Source organism: Asterias rubens, chromosome 20 (genome assembly GCF_902459465.1).
Source record: "Asterias rubens chromosome 20, eAstRub1.3, whole genome shotgun sequence".
Lineage (NCBI taxonomy): Eukaryota > Metazoa > Echinodermata > Asteroidea > Forcipulatida > Asteriidae > Asterias > Asterias rubens.
In genome coordinates, this window is record NC_047081.1 from 1,671,386 (window position 1) to 1,687,661 (window position 16,276).

At 40.8% G+C, this 16,276-nt stretch overlaps 1 protein-coding gene across 1 annotated transcript in view; it reads left to right on the forward strand.

Annotated features, from left to right (window-relative positions):
• Window positions 1–6,008: 6,008 nt before the first annotated feature.
• The window catches only part of LOC117304084 (neuropeptide FF receptor 2-like), a 49,061-nt gene continuing 38,793 nt past the window's right edge, over window positions 6,009–16,276 (forward strand). The window contains exon 1 of the mRNA XM_033788581.1: window positions 6,009–6,602. The gene's annotated coding sequence lies outside the window, so the exon portion shown is untranslated. The remainder of the gene's footprint in view (window positions 6,603–16,276) is intronic.

The following is a 16,276-nucleotide window of genomic DNA, read 5'->3' on the forward strand; positions in this document are numbered from 1 at the left end:
AGTATAGGGTATGGTAGTAACATAAATCTACCATCTATTAAATTAACCATGCAGTCTACATTTTCCTCACGTAGTGATACTTAGAATTCTTCGGGGTCGGGTTAGTGAGTGACAAATTACCACCTTCTCACAAACTACGTTACTTCAGAGGAAGCCGTTTCTCACAATGTTATATACTATCAACAGCTCGAAATTACCCGTTACCAAATAAGTTTTTGTGCTAACATTTTGAGTAATAATACCATTAGTGTCCAGTGCCTTTAAGCTGTGTAACAACATTCCACCACTTTCCGACGGAATCCCAACGATTCCAATCAGTTTTTCACCAACAATTTCCGTAACAAATTTCGTTCAGAGCAATTGACCTATTATCGGAGCCTATCGATGCATACCAAAGAGGAAGCTCTTCTTAAATTGTCCGTGAATAACGGATAAGTCAAGTTTAAGATTCAAACCTCGCCTTCTGTGATGACCTAGTTTAATCTTGACATCCAGGCAGCAATTTCGTTTGATATAGCAAAGGTTTGCGGTAAGACCATGTAATGATAATCTCTAAATGAGTTGGGATTGTTCTGAAAAGAACCGTTGGTTTGCACTCGTTGTTTCGTTCAGTATGCTCTGATCGCCTTGGAATTTTTTTGTTCTGTACTCCAAAATGACCAGTGCCGTAGTGCTTTTCAAAGGGGAAATTTGTTTCTTTTAAATCGAGTTAAACAAAAAAGGGATTCCTAAAAAATAAGTTCAGGGAATAATGTCTGAAGATGGCAAATCTAATGTGCAGAAATAAATCTGCTCTGATTATCGGGGCTAGATGTTGCTGGAAGTGCACAGGTTGTATCATGTTGTATCAAAATTTTCACAGAGTTGTTATTTTATGCAAATGTAGGGATGCACCAAGTGAGAATACTGGTCTTTGACATTTATCAATGGTGTCCAGTGCCTTTAAAGCTCATAGCTATTGATTCAAAAAGTAACGGACGTATAGCTGGCATTTGTGTAGTTCCCGTGTGTCCATTTCTGTATTCATCTACAATCTATATCGGAATTAATAATTGTTATTCCATTGGATGCCATCCCACGAGGATCTGGTACTTCGCATCACAGGTGCGATTAGAATAACAAACCGTGAATGGCACCAGCCTCCCAGCTCGAATCACCCTGGGTTTTAACACTGTGATTTCTCCCGCCAATTGTTTCTGACGTAGCGGGAAAATATTATTGCTCGACTGTTTTTGTTTGCACCCCCCCGCCCCCTAGTTTCAGGAGTGAATCCGTCAGGTAGGGGTACTAAAGACGCAGGCGTTTTTAGATATATAGTATTACAACTATTGCTAAATCTCGAGGGATTTGTTTAAAGTCACCTGGAAATAAAAGTTTTTTCTTTCTAACATAAGAGTATATGCTTACGAACAATAACACAATTTTTTTAGTAATTGTTTGTCACGATTTATATGTTTAAAAAATATATAAAGTTGTTTGGGGGCTGACTCCGCCTACCCCTTTTGTGACGTCAATCGAGGCAGACTTTGCCTGCAATGCGTATAGTAAACACACGTGCAAAGTACATGTATGTCCAAGTCGTGAGTTGGTACGTTTCAAAAAGTGTTTTTTCTGCATTCAGCAGCAATACACCTGGTCGGCATTGCCGGAAAAAACACAAAAAAATCTTTTTTTGAAACGTACAAACTCACGACTTGGTCCGTACATGTACTTTCCAATTGTGTTTACTATACGCATTACAGGCAAAGTCTGCCTCGATTGACGTCACGAACAGCGCCCTCTCGGGTCGTGGTCTGCTCTTAAATTTGTAAATAACATAAGAACTGATTTTGTAAAACCTTAGTTAACTGTTTATTCACATTCCACTCATCAAAACACATATATTAGTGACAAAAGCTTTATTTTGAAAAAATACCACTTCCAGGTGACTTTAATGGTTGTTTTTCTACTTGTAAGGTAAATTTTGGAAGCTGATACAGGTTTGGTATGCAGCAATTTACGTGGTGGGTGAAATCTGAAATGATAATAGAGTTTGTCAGCCCCCTAACGACAATTGCTGTTTATTTAGTGCGATAATTTTCCCATCTATGGGATGGTTCAGAATAAATAATTCACCTTCAACTAGCTTAAAGGAAGGGTAGATACCTTTGATATTAGCTCCACAAATTAAATGATTTTAAGTCTTTCTGCGCTCAGCAAAATCAATTCAGATGTTCAAGAATGGCCTCAAAGCACCTTTTCACCCAGTGATACCTCTTGTGCCGTGCTCATTTTTTCCCTTCTTTTTTTCTGTCACTATTTTCTTGCCACTCAGATGACCAATTTTCGCAGGTCATTTTATTTTAGGCATAAAAATACGTTGCGATACACCAAGTGAGGACACTAGTCTATGAAAATTGCCAAACAAAACTGCTTTTGAATAGTTGTCATCTTTTACTGTGATCATTTACACTTTACTAAAAAAAAATGGTTGTTTTAATACATTTGTTGTTAAGGTTGTTGTCCCATTTATACACATCAAAACAAGTATCAACATTTACATCATTAGGTGTTAAACTGGCACTAATTTCTACCTATTTTGTTATTTTTTATTCTCTCTTCGTTATCTATATTATGTGAGTCTTTATAACAACACCATTTCTACCTTCCCTTTAAGATATTCTCGAAAGGACAAAATCAGTATGGTTGACTGATTTCGATCTTTAATACTTAAATATAATTTCAATAACGCCCTTGGAATTAATATTTTAATAAAATTTACATGCGAATGGAATTTTTATTTTTTGAATCCATGATATTTTCCAAATATGGAAATTGAATTTGAAATTTGATAGCAAGAAGGTAGCCCATCTTGTTACCCAAATCGTTTTTTTAATGCTCAAAATAAAAGTAATATTTTTTTCCTTCAACCCAAAACGGTTTAACAATTCACACAGTCAGTATTACTAGTGATTCATTACTTGATAAAAAAAAAACAACAACACAGATTTCCTCCAATGACGAAAACACATAACTAAGGGGTGGTTTGGGAAACTAAAAAGCTAGACTTCAAAGTAGCAGTCCAACACTTTGAGTGGGCGTGTGTGTGTGTGTGTTTGGGGGGGGGGGGGGGTGTAGGGTACATAAACATGCATACACGGATAAGTTCGATCATCACTGCCCTCTGTGCGGCACCAAATGTAGCCCGAGCCCTAAATGTAGCCTGACCTAAATGTAGCCCCAAACATGCACCTAGATGTAGACCGGACCTAAATGTAGCCCCAAACCTGTACAAGGTGCCGCACAGCCCTCTGTACCATGTCAGAAACTCTCAAAGCCAATGAAGCATTCTGTAACATTTTTAAGAATCCATCTAGCCTGCAAAAACAACACATGAATCTTCTCCGCGAATAGCTAGCAGATCTCGCAACATCACATTCTTCATCGATGCACTCCCCAAGTGCGTCTCCCCCGAACTTCCCGCTGAGTCCAACCGATGAATCATCCCCGGGAATCGACGCGATTGACACCCCCTAGCGGACTCATCACCCTCTCCCTCCACCGGTCGACCTGGTATCAACGCGGATAAAAGTGTGGGTGATAGGCATCGGGATGTTGATCTACTTAAACAGCTGGGGCTGTCTCCCCTGACAAAAACACACATCCCGATGAACTGGACCAGACAAGATAACGAAAGCACATGATATCTCAACTTCATTAAAGTTAAACAAAACAGGGCACAATTTCATCGAGCTACTTTAAGCACAAAAAGTAGCTAAGCACAACTGAACCAATGCTTACCAGAATAAATGCCTCTCTTCATTCATGCATGACGTCATAATTTTTACCAAAGTACCACTTGCAGCGCCTGCGCCTGTGGCCTCGTTTTGGGTTAGAATGGTAACGTACTCATGCATATATTTAGAGAGGCGCATGACTTGACACGGTTGTCTTGAAGCAAGACCAAGTTGTCACACAAAACAACTTTTACGGTCAACTTGGAGGCAACTAACAGCATTTGATGCCATCACCACTTTTGTGGGTCATTTTTTCGAACAATGTTTTGCGATCCACACGAAAGATAAAATGAACATTAAAATGGGAATGGCTTTTTTCTTTGAAGTTGGCTGGAACTGGTTGCCAGTAAATGACCTCTTACGGCATGGCCGCAGGGGTAAACTCGAGTATCCGTTACAACATAGCCAATTCAGAACATGGATTGTGCAATCCATCACCGACAACGTCAATACCTCAATACACTGAGGAGTCCCCACTGTGCCCCCCAACAGTAATTCACAAAATGAGGCTACAACATAAATTGCAGATTGGACTGGAGACGCCGTTAGACTAAAGGCGTCCATCCCGCCAGCCTACTCATGGGTTTATTTGATTCAAGTCACTGCGTCTTCAAGAGATTGCGGTCCGCTGAACTGTGAGATGCAACGGATGAAAAGAGCAAATAGTTCGTAAGACTTGACTCTCAAGTCCCAATACCGTGCGATCGCCTGAAAACTATTGTGTTGTGATGCTCTGCATTACCCCAGCCTGATGTCCATTCTGGGGACCACATTTTGACGGCGAGCGCGCACCTTACGGGTTGTTTGCTAGTTGGCGCGATATGCTTGGGGACCTTTCATACGAGAACGGGACTTGAATCAAGTCTAATAGTTCGTTACACACGTGAGAGAGTAAATAAAATCACCCAAGTTTCAACAGTACTCGTTCAGCCGTCTTTATTTGCCGTGATTGTGGTATTTGTCCTTTGGGACTTAAGACCTGTAAATCTGGAAAGGGGACTAGAACCTGGAAGTCAGGGCAGGGACAAGGACCCTGAAGTATGGAGTGGGGCTGACACCTGGAAGTTTGGATGTCAATTTGGATTCCCTCTTGGGTATCTGTATAACAACTATATGACAACACCCTTGGTGTAAATTTGAACACCCCACTTCCTTGCAGTGTAAACGAGAAAGTACCTGCTGGGTTGAAATCCTAATTGCATGCTTAGTGCTTTAACCGCCTCACGATGGCCTGGCTATAACAATACAATCTTACCGTTACCATCGAACTACACTCAGGTTTCTTTTGTCGTTTCTTAATCCTCGAATAGCACAAGAGGTTTAATCCCCCCTCAACCTTGAAAATGTCTCATCCCCCTTTTCAAGCCTTGTGTGAGGAGAGGGATTATTGCTAATATCGACTATTATCGATCAATGGTGTTCAAATCATCGAACCCTGACGATCAAGCCTGGTATCATATTCGCATCAGGTCCAGCCAGTACATGAGTGAAAATGAGAGTGAAATAATTCAAAGTGTCAAATTAGTATAGTGAACAGTTTTTGCAATGCTAGCCAGGTATAGTAAACAATTCACATTGTTACAATGAAGTTTATATCAAACCTGGCTGTGTCTGTGAGAAGAGTTTGGGAGTAGAGTTTGTACAGTTTTAGTGCAAATGTGACATTCTGGGATTACAAGAATGGGCCGATCACGACGCTTTGCAACGTAGGTATGAAGTTAAAGGTGGCCTAAAATTACACGCTATTCCATTGATATTGCAAGTCAATTAGGACGACAGACCCATATGGGTTTTGTACAAACTATTCAATTAAAACATTCAAACTTAAAGGAATGCTTGTCCTCCTCATTGAACCCAAGTCTCGACACTCCTGGGGTGACAGGTATTTTTCTTCAGCTGCGCCACGCATCTGGGACTCTCTCCACGTGATCTTAGATATTGTCTTTGTACCACAAATTTCAAATCTCTTCTCAAACTTATCTTATGTCACAGTTTTTCAAGAACTAATTTTGTTGTGTCTGTTTCCTTTCGTTTAGTTTTTAGTTTTACTGCAGCGCCTTGAACACCAAGCGGGTGGACATAATGTGCGCACTACAAGTATATTGTTATTATCATGATCTCCAAAACAGACTGCTGAACTAGTTTCTTTTTTTACGGTTTCCCTCATACAGAATCTGGAGTGCGTTAACCCTAACAAGTGCAGAGGCGATATAAACAGAAGGTGTGGGTTCAGTCACGAGTGCAAACTATTAATGCGTAGCCACCGTATCGCTGGTGACTGTGTACCCGGTGTTTACTCCGCAGTGCTACCTGAAAGCTGAATTATTCAAAATAAAATGGAGTAGGCGGGAGCCCTAGTCTTGATTGTGTTAGTGAGTCCACCCCTGACGTCTGATGACACGACATTGAAGAGAGAGGGAGTTGGTTTGCGAGTCCGTTTACCGATGAGTGTATAATCGCCACTCGATTTGCTCTACGCACACCGACGCACGGAACACCGTGGAGCCAGACGTGTGGTCCTATAGCTGGGACATTTTTACAGGCTCTACATGTTGTGCAGTGAGGCTGCATAGTTTTTCTGCCAGAACGTTTTCAGTAGCTGTAGGCTGGGAACAAAAAACAAAAGATGTCGCGTTCTTTTAACATTCGCTTCAACAGGTGACAAGGTTGTCTTGCGATTTGACACCTATCAAGGCTTCTCTGTGAAACATTTTTGAGTTGATAAATTATTGTGTGCTTATAAAATATCTTTCACTGAGTTTCACTTGCTATGTGGTTGAGCTGCAGGGGAAACATTTATAAAGTGGATTCAACTCTCACTGCAAGGTAAGACCAACTCATCAAACTATTCTAAACTTAGGATTAATCTTATGACTTAGGACGAGTTAAAGCAACACGTTGCCTTGGATCGGACGAGTTGGTCTATATAAAGCGTTTGTACAGGCGTTTGTTATAAAATGTATATGGTTGGAAAGATTTTTTTAAAGTAGAATACAATGATCCACACAATATTTGCCTCGAAATTGCGTGGTTTCCTTTTACTTTGCGAACTAACACGGTCGGCCATTTATGGGAGTCAAAAATTTGACTCCCATAAATGGCCGACCGTGTTAGTCGACGAGGCAAAAGGAAAACCGTGCAATTTCGAGGCATGATTGTTTGGATCATTGTATTCTACTTTTACAACATCTTTCTAACAAACGGTTACAAACGCTTTTCAAAGACCAACTCGACCGATCCAAGGCAACGTGTTCCTTTAATTTCCGTATCCTAAGACGTTTCGACTCTTGAACCCATTCTACGCAGACGAGTTACTCGTCCTAACCCGAGTTAGGATTAATCCTAGCATTTCGTGAAATCGGCTCACAGGGTCCGATTCCATAAAGAGCTAAGATTGATCTTAACTTGAAATTAATCTTTTGCTAAGCAAAGTACGGAGGAGGCGCACACACAAGCCAAAAGCCAACTAATGTACACGAACATACGGATTTAACCTGTACGGGTGTGATTGTTATCCTCACGTATAACAAAACCCTTGGGATATTAGTGTTGCACTTCATGCCTCGTTTACAAACCGTTTATGAACGTAAATTCTCAAAACAGATGTTGTTTCGTCCCCTTTGTAAGTCGCGGCACAAATCACTTCTGCAGAGTGTATTTTTCCAATAATGACAATGTTTATTAAAGGCAGTGGACACTATTGGTAATTACTCAAAATATTTATTAGCATAAAACCTTTCTTGGTGACTAGTAATGGGGAGAGGTTGATGGTATACAACATTGTGAGAAACAGCTCCCTCTGAAGTGCCATAGTTTCCGAGAAAGAAGTAATTTTCCACGAATTTTGATTTCGAGACCTCAGATTAAGAACTTGAGGTCTCGAAATCAACCATCTAAACGCACACAACTTCGTGTGACAAGGGTGTTTTTTCTTTCATTATTATCTCGCAACTTCGATGACCGATTGAGCTCAAATTTTCACAGGTTTGTTATTTTATGCATATGTTGAGATACACCAACTGTGAAGGCTAGTCTTTGACAATTACCAATAGTGTCCACTGCCTTTAAAAGGCTCTGCAATGCAGACCAGAAGTTCCCACTACATTGAACACAAACTGGGGTAGTAAAATTGACGCCTTGTTGTGACATATAACAAAGATTCAAAATGTACACCACAGTGTGGTTAAATAACACAAATTTCTGCATAAACATTAACATTTTTGTTATTTTAACACTAGATGTAAAACAAAAAATTGATTGTTTCTTATGATGTCAATGTTAACATCCCAGGTTTCGCAGTGCATTTTTCTTGAAGACAGACCTACCGAAACGTCGACTACGGTCATTCAGCAGTACGTGCATGTATTTTGGAAAAGGAAACAAGTTTGTGTTTTATGGTAGAATTGGCTTGTATTCTACTAATGTAAAAACAGCTTTCCCATCAAATTTTCTTGATGACAGGCTACCGAAACGTCGTTTTTTTCCCCGCCTAGTTAGGCAATCTGGAATGGCAAATATTTGTTTATCCGTACTCGTGGCTTCCGTGTTTTATTTTTGGGGGGGATTTTTTGGAGAGAATTTTTTTTGGTTTTGTTCTTTTTCTTTCTCGAAGACACTACCGAAACGTCGACTTAAATCATCCAACATTCATAATAATGGTGAAACATATTCCACAGCTGGTTGCTATTCCATTCGACATTATCCCTCACTCGTTCATGGCCTCATCTTTGTCAAAAATCCCCTAAGCCCCTAAATCGTCTGCTTAGAAAAATGTCATCAGTGCAATTTGTATTGGTATTATAAATAGCTTTTGCATATATACATGTACTTTTGGGCTCCTGGTTAATGGGAAGTGTTGATCTTGAATGGTATTCAAAACAAAAAATATTCGTTTTTGAGTAAACGTGGTTTACTGACCGAGAGTGCTGAGTGCTCTTCAAAGCAATTGTTTGGCAAACATGAACGTTTATTTTCTAAGTGAAATATTCGATTGATGTATGTGCATTTTTCATTTAGTGACCTTCTGTTTATTCTAAGTATAAAATTGTTACTAAGGACCATTGGACAAACAACATTATTCTGATTGTAACTAATACAAGTAACGGGTGTTATGTAAATTGTTTCTGAAACATCTGGAAAAGAGTATCCTCCACCAAATTTAAAGGTTAATGGCTTGTTTGTTAATTTGTATGTATATACTCGGGAGGAGTGTATTGTGTTCCGTCGATTTCACAAAGAGTTAGGACTCGTCTTATCTCGAGTTAGGACGGGTATCTCGTCCTAACTTAGGATTAATCTTTAGGTCTCAAGCTACAGTGCAGGGTTGGGACTCATCCTAAGCCCATAAGATTAGTTTTACCGGAGTTAGGAAGAGTTTTGTGAAATCGACGGTACCCATGCCTACTCTCTAACGGGTTGTGAAGGGGGTAACCAGGCTGTTTTAGGTATAGGTGGCAACTTGCCCCTGGTGGCAGGTTGGCAGCCCATCGTGTGAAAGACCAATATGAGCGTAAAGTGAGCAAAGATCTTGTTTGGCATTAATGGTCAATACTGGTTGACGGTGACAACTTGCATTTTGTGAAAACCATTCCAAATCAGCATAAATCTAATACGATGTTCCAGGTCTTAATTTTCAAGGAGCCCAGAGCTAGATGCAATTTGTAAGAGTTACATGCAACCTTGGCCTTGGTGCCCCATTGACATATATTTTATTACAATCTTAAGATTTGCAACTTGAAGAGCCTGTTGCCAAATGAAAATAGTGTTGCCCATTCAAAGATGACATTTTTTGGACGTTTTTTGACTTCTGACCAAAAGTTAGTTTGTGTTGTCACAAACTTTAAGCATGAACCTTACTTTTAAGTGAGGGATTTTTTGTGGTCAGTTCCACGTACCACTATATTGGTTGAAATAGCTTAATACCTATTACTTTTAGTTGGCTTTTCTCATAGAGCAAGGCATCTCTCGACGGTAAAAGAAGACCGTCAAACCATGAATAAGTAGGGGTGGCGGCTTGGGGAAGCCACCCGTTGTCCCCAAACAAAAGAAGGGCCACTTTGGACCCCGTTGAGGAAGACTGACATCTCAAAGAGATCTTCTTCTTATCTTGATATATAAGGTTTCTTTAGGAGTCCACAATGCCGGGGTTTGACTGAAATGACCCTTTGTTGCAGAACGGTATTCGGCGAGCAGAGATATTGATAAATTGCACCTCTTTCGGTTTTTGACTGGCGGGCTTTACAGGCAAGGTATACAACAAGTTGTTCCCCATACTATATACACAGATATACCAGCAGATGTACTTTCAGTTAATACAAACTATAACGTGTCCGTGGTGTAAACTTATTAGTTGAGTGACACACGGTAGTGTCGTCGTTTCTAAGTCAAGTTTACTATTTTCTCACCATCATTGCTGTGGAATTCTTTTTGATGTACACCCGGCTTGACGCCATAAAGATAAATTGTGCTGGTATCTACCTGAATCAAACTTAATCTATTAGTTCGGCAGGGACGTGTTTGAATTTCAGTTAGAGTGATAACTTGGCCATTGTCATTCGCCATGCCATAGAAAACGTAATACTATTACTGTAAAGTAAAGGTAGAAGAAATAGTATTCAAGTGGCTTCTTAACGCGCACATGCGTCACTGAGTGACGCTCAAGGTGCTTCAACATTATATATTATATTATTTCCTGCAAGGTCGAATTGCACTGGGTTCTTTTACGCCTGTTACACAACACACGGGACCAACGGTTTAACGTCCTATCCGAAAGACAAATCAATGGTTAAATGTCTAGCTTTAAGGACACATGGTATCACGACTGGGACTCGAACCCACACTCTGCTGAACAGAAACACCGGAGTTTAAAATCGCTGCTCTTAACCGCTCGGCCGCAACACCTCCAGAGTACACAACGGTTACATTTTAGGTACACTCTAAACACTTCCGGGTCAGAGCTTGACCCGGATCCGGGTCATGATGAGGTCGGACTGGGTCAGTATGATCTGGAATCTGGTCACGTGTCGTCCGCAAACATTATCATTGCAATGGGGATTTTGGGACGCTAGGTGGTACCAGACTTACCATGTAATTACATTGTTCTTGGTAAGGGTTCTCTGTAATGCTGTGTTGAGTTTTGACAGTATAGAAATAAATGTGAACTTAATTGAATAAAAAAAAGATGCGCATATCCAGAGCTACGTAAACAATGGACATTTTCCTTGTAAGTCTGCGCCCACACAGGGTTCCAAGTCTCCCATTGGTAAAAAAAATGTATGCATGCTTAGCGTAAACAACGGAAAACATCGTCAGCCTGCTGCCACCTAGCGTTTCAAAGTCTCCCATTGAATTCCCGATACAAAACATATCTATGGACGATTGCTTCCCTTATGCAAACTTATCACACCCGGTGAGTTGTCCCCAATTGCTGATCCAATAACCAGTAAACCTTGTTTGACCACGGCTGTATCTTTAACTCTAGCTCGCCATCTGTGTTGTTTCTACCTGTAACTAGATTTCGCACATCAGTTTCTCACTAAGATACACAATAAGTGCTCCGAGAGCGAATCTTAGTCATTGCTGAACCAATAGAGTCTCTTCAATGATCAACCTGGGAAGGTTAACTATTATCCCCATGAAAAACACCTGACTTGATATTAAGAACATTTACCCGGAAGCGATTTTACTCTGTAGTATATAGAAATGCCATCCTCATATAATTTTCCTGGTCTTTATTTGAAGGATTTCATTTTTTTTCTCACTGAAAAACACTGCGACAGCGGCAATTTTGATGCACAGAAAATAGCTACCCGATTGGTCCGACGACTCTTCCTCTCACATAGGATTACGATAAACAATTTATAAATGATCGGTAAAAACCGACCGGGACTCGAACTCACACTCTGCTGATCAGAAACACCAGAACTTAAGTCCGTTGCTCTGATCCAACCGCTCGGCCACGACACCACAGAAATTTCTTGAAATCTACAAATCATGAACCGCATATTTATTTCTACTTACTGTCTCTTTAAATTGCCTCAACAAACAACGTCTGAACAGAGTTTCACATTAACCTTTGATTGAAGTCAGCTCACATTCTTTCCAGGTAAGCGATTCAAAGCAAAGTATTGGCCTAAGCGCTAGCAATCACTATTAAATGCAGTTGACACTGTTTTGGTAACGATGGGGAGCTGTTGATAGTATAAAACATTGTGAGAAACGGCTCCCTCTGAAGCAACGTAGTTTTCGAGAAAGAAGTAATTTTCCACGAGTTTGATTTCGATACTTCAGAATTAGATTTTGAGGTCTTGAAATCAAGCGTCTGAAAGCACACAGCTTCGTGTGACAAGGGTGTTTTTTCTTTCATTATTATCTCGCATCTTCAACGACCAATTGAGCTCAAATTTGTACAGGTTTTTGTGTACGCATGTTAAGATACACCAAGTGAGAAGACTGTCCAGTGTCTTTAAAGCGAAGTATAAGCGCTATCCATCACTATTAAGACATCAAGATCTTGCACACAGTAAGCCGACAGGTCGTGTATGCCCCCATATAACGCCACGCACATAAAGACAACGCAAAATGTGAAGTAGCTTTAAGAAAATTAATTAAGCCTGTCAGTTCCACCTTTCGTTACATCATCAGCCGTGTCAATGTCGTGCTAGAAAACAGATCAGTTAATACTTTAGGCGGGAATCCTTCACACTTCCCAACCCCGTGCGTGGATGTACTTTATACAACCTCCGGTAACCATAGCAATAAAGACCATGATTTTTGTTTCTTATTGTAGTACGGTTCATCTTCAGTTTGCCCTGTAGCGGTTTTTTTATGCGCAGGTCTAATCCCGTAGACTCAAGATCTTTTGTTGGTTGGTCCATAGTTACAATAGGTGACCCCTGCGGTCAATAACAAATATCACCGTTGTCTCTTTGGTTAGAAATGTTTTGAATTAATGCCCGGGCAGGGCACTTTGTGAACAAATACTTCCCTCTGATCAAACTCGATTATGTTATTGACTCGAGTTTCTTCGCCATAGATCAAGATCTTTTGTTGGTTGGTCCGTAGTCACAAGGGGTGACCCCTTCGGTTGATAAAACAATAATATCGCAGTTCTTTCGTTTAGAAATATTTCGAACTATTGCCCGGGCAGGGCACTATCCGTCTGATCAAAATCGATTATGTTATTGACTCGGGTTTCGTCTTCGCTGAGCAAAACTCATATCATCTTCTCTACATGGTGTAACTGAGCTGTATAATAACGTCTTGCTAGGAAAGTATCACATCAGTTTGATTTTGTGCTTTCCTATAACAAGTAGCAAAGCATGTTTGTAAGGATCCTTGGATGCACTGGACACTATTGGTAATTACTCGGATCCCTCTGAAGTAAGGTAGTTTTTTTTTGAGAAAGAGGTAATTTCTCACTCAAATATTAAAAGCAAAAAATAGTCAATTCGCCTGACGTTTCGACCCTCAGAGTCTTTCTCGAAGGCTAAATGACAACACAACAAACAGGAACAGGTAATTATTGTGTAACATAAGCAGTGGAGTGGAAATACATGAATGTATTTAGAAAGCCTGCAGAACAAGCAAGGGATATCAATAATAAAAGACTTCAGGCCTGAAGCCTTTTGTTATATACATCAAAAAGTATACACAATAAACATTATTTTGTGCAACAAGGGTATTTTTTCTTTCATCAAATTCTTGCAACTTCGATGGCCAATTGAGTCCAAATTATCACGGATTTGTTACTGTTTGCATTATGTTGGGATACACCTAGTGAAAATACTGGTCTTTGACAGTTACCAAGTCTAGTCATGGTGCTATTGCGCAGAGTGTTTGAGACGAAAAGTCTGGTGCCATCTCAAACATTGGCATATTCTATGTCATTACGTGCTATTGCACATAAAGGTATGCCACAAAATATGGCTACACATGGAGCAAGTTCGAGTGTGCCCAATGGATAACTACAGGTTGACCATTGCACTCGAACCCAGGCTGGTTGACCATTGGTTGACCACTGTGGTCGACCATTTGGAACCAGCCTCGAGCCCATGGTTTCTTCACCGGTCCCAACAGCATGTTCCATTCTAACATAAAGTAAAGCGCAGAGGAGAACCAGTGACACTGTAGCGAAAAAGCGGAAGGTTGACTAGACTTCTAAATGAGTCTTTCGAGTGGGTGCGTCGCTGCGCATGTACATTGCTAGTCAGTAGCCAACCACCGGGGCCCAATTTCATGGCTCTGCTTACCGTAAGCACAGAATCGGCGCTTACGGAAGCAGGGAATTCTGTGCTTACGGCAAGCGTATTTCACGGGTTAGCGGCGAATTTGGGCTTCTGCGCGTGCTTACTTCACGTTACTAGGCATTCTACGCTTACAAGGCTAGCGCAGAAATTCGGCGCTTCCGGCGGTAAGCAGAGCCATGAAATTGGGCCCGGGTCGACTCATTGTGCCCACTCGAACTTGCTCATAGTGGGTGCGTTCGTTTAGCTTCCCTGGGTCGACCCCGGTGTGTGACGGTTTTGTTTTCCAGGACGAAGGTGTGCAGATAATTACCCACGTTCGTCCTGGGGAAAAAAAAACCGCCACACACCGGGGTCGACCCAGGGAAGCTAAACGAACGCACCCAATGAAGATGACAGTCAGAGAAATCAGGTTTGAATTACACCAAGTACTCATCATGTGCAATGGCTCACTGATCAGTATACTTGTCAGTGTAGTAGAGATCAGTGGAATGGCTATTATATGAGTTTGATTGCCCCCAGTGAGCACACGCAGTTGGACAAGCCGACAAAGGCGTCCCAGATGAGTACACTGCAACTGTAGCGTGAACTCAGGCGCCTGGGTATACGTTTTCACATTATGGAGAACCTCATTAAAGGCCAATGAACGGTCTCTATCACCCTCGCGCCCACATTCAATCTTGAACCCACATTGAAGGGCAGTGGGCGATCTATATCAACCTCGAGCCCCCAGTAAAGGGTATTGGACGTTCTCTAGCAACAGCCCCCCCCCCCGAAAATAAATAAATAAAATAAATAAAAATTACTTTCCCTTCCAGCAGCTCTAAGAAATGGTGCCAGAACAAGTTTACCTAAATGCCCTTTTGTGTCAACCCCTAAACTATCGCCTTTTGCTTCTGTCAGACAAAATGTATATATCTGCACGACATAACATTTACACAACCCCATCTCGCCAAACAATAAGAGACGAACAAGTACGGGGCTTTCATTTCCCTCCATGCCCCCCCCCCCCCACCACCTGCAGACCCCATCACTGTCTTGACATTAAGTGAGACAAGAGTATTAAGAAGAGAGAAGAGTCATAAACTAGGCCTTCGGGTCAATAGAGGAATAACAAGTGACACCTGAAACTTAACCTAGATCCATATAGCTGCAGACTTGAGGAGAGACTAGACCAGCATTTGACAAAAGGGCGATATTAGAAAGACATTTAATTTGCCTGATATAATTAGTCTTTATTCAATCAGTGATATCCGTCGCCGTTTGGAAGGGGAATAATACTCATTGTTTTGCCTTCAAGGAATGAGCCATCAACAATCACTAGCCTTCAAGAAACAATTTCGAGCTTATAAGTGTCAGAAAACTTCTTAGATTTCATTTAGACAAATATCAACATGAGTAAATGCGATGTTGTGTCTGTTCAAATGCTAAAGGGGTCGTGATGCCCTGTTTCGGTAGGCAATATTAAGTACAAAATGCTCTAATTCAATGCATTGCGATACACACGATCTGAATAGTCTAATTGAACACGAAGAACAAAAATATTGTACGGTAAGTTACAGTAACACCATGCATGTGTGTGTCGACTTTGTTTCGTAGATTTGCTCTTTGACAACTTAACTTAGTAGATTTCGGAATTTGGAAAACTAAAAAAAAGAATCACTCATATTTTGCTAGCAAAGAATTATGATAAGCATTGTTGTGCTGTAACGGCTTTTTGAAACAGGGTACTGGGTGCGGGTTAGACAGGTAAGTAAAATAGTTCAAAAGTTGTCTCCCCCCAAAAAAAAAAAAAAAATGAGTTTAAAGGTATTATAACAGGATTTCCAGCCTTATTCCAAGGCAACGAGTCCCTTTAACTTAAGAGTGCACTATAGCCCTATTTCAAAAAACGGTGGGCATGAGATGAAGCATGACTTCATATCCATGGGGGGGGGGGGGCGGCTGAGAGGAGGACTAAAAAGTCAATATTCACATCATACTCTAGTGACGGATCTAGGGCGATTATTACCACGTGGGAAAAGTGGGAAGGTGGTTGGTCACCGGCAGAAAGTACACTTACCGAAGTAAAACAACACAAAGTTAATTTGTAAACATGTTCATGCAGGCAACTCCACTGGAGTTAATGGCAGTAAATTTTTAGATTAATAATGGACATTGAACATTACAGCGAATGTCAACTTGTTATTTAGGTATTGGTCATTGAACATTCTCAACAACTACGTTAATTCAGAGGGAGCCGTTTCTTACAATGAT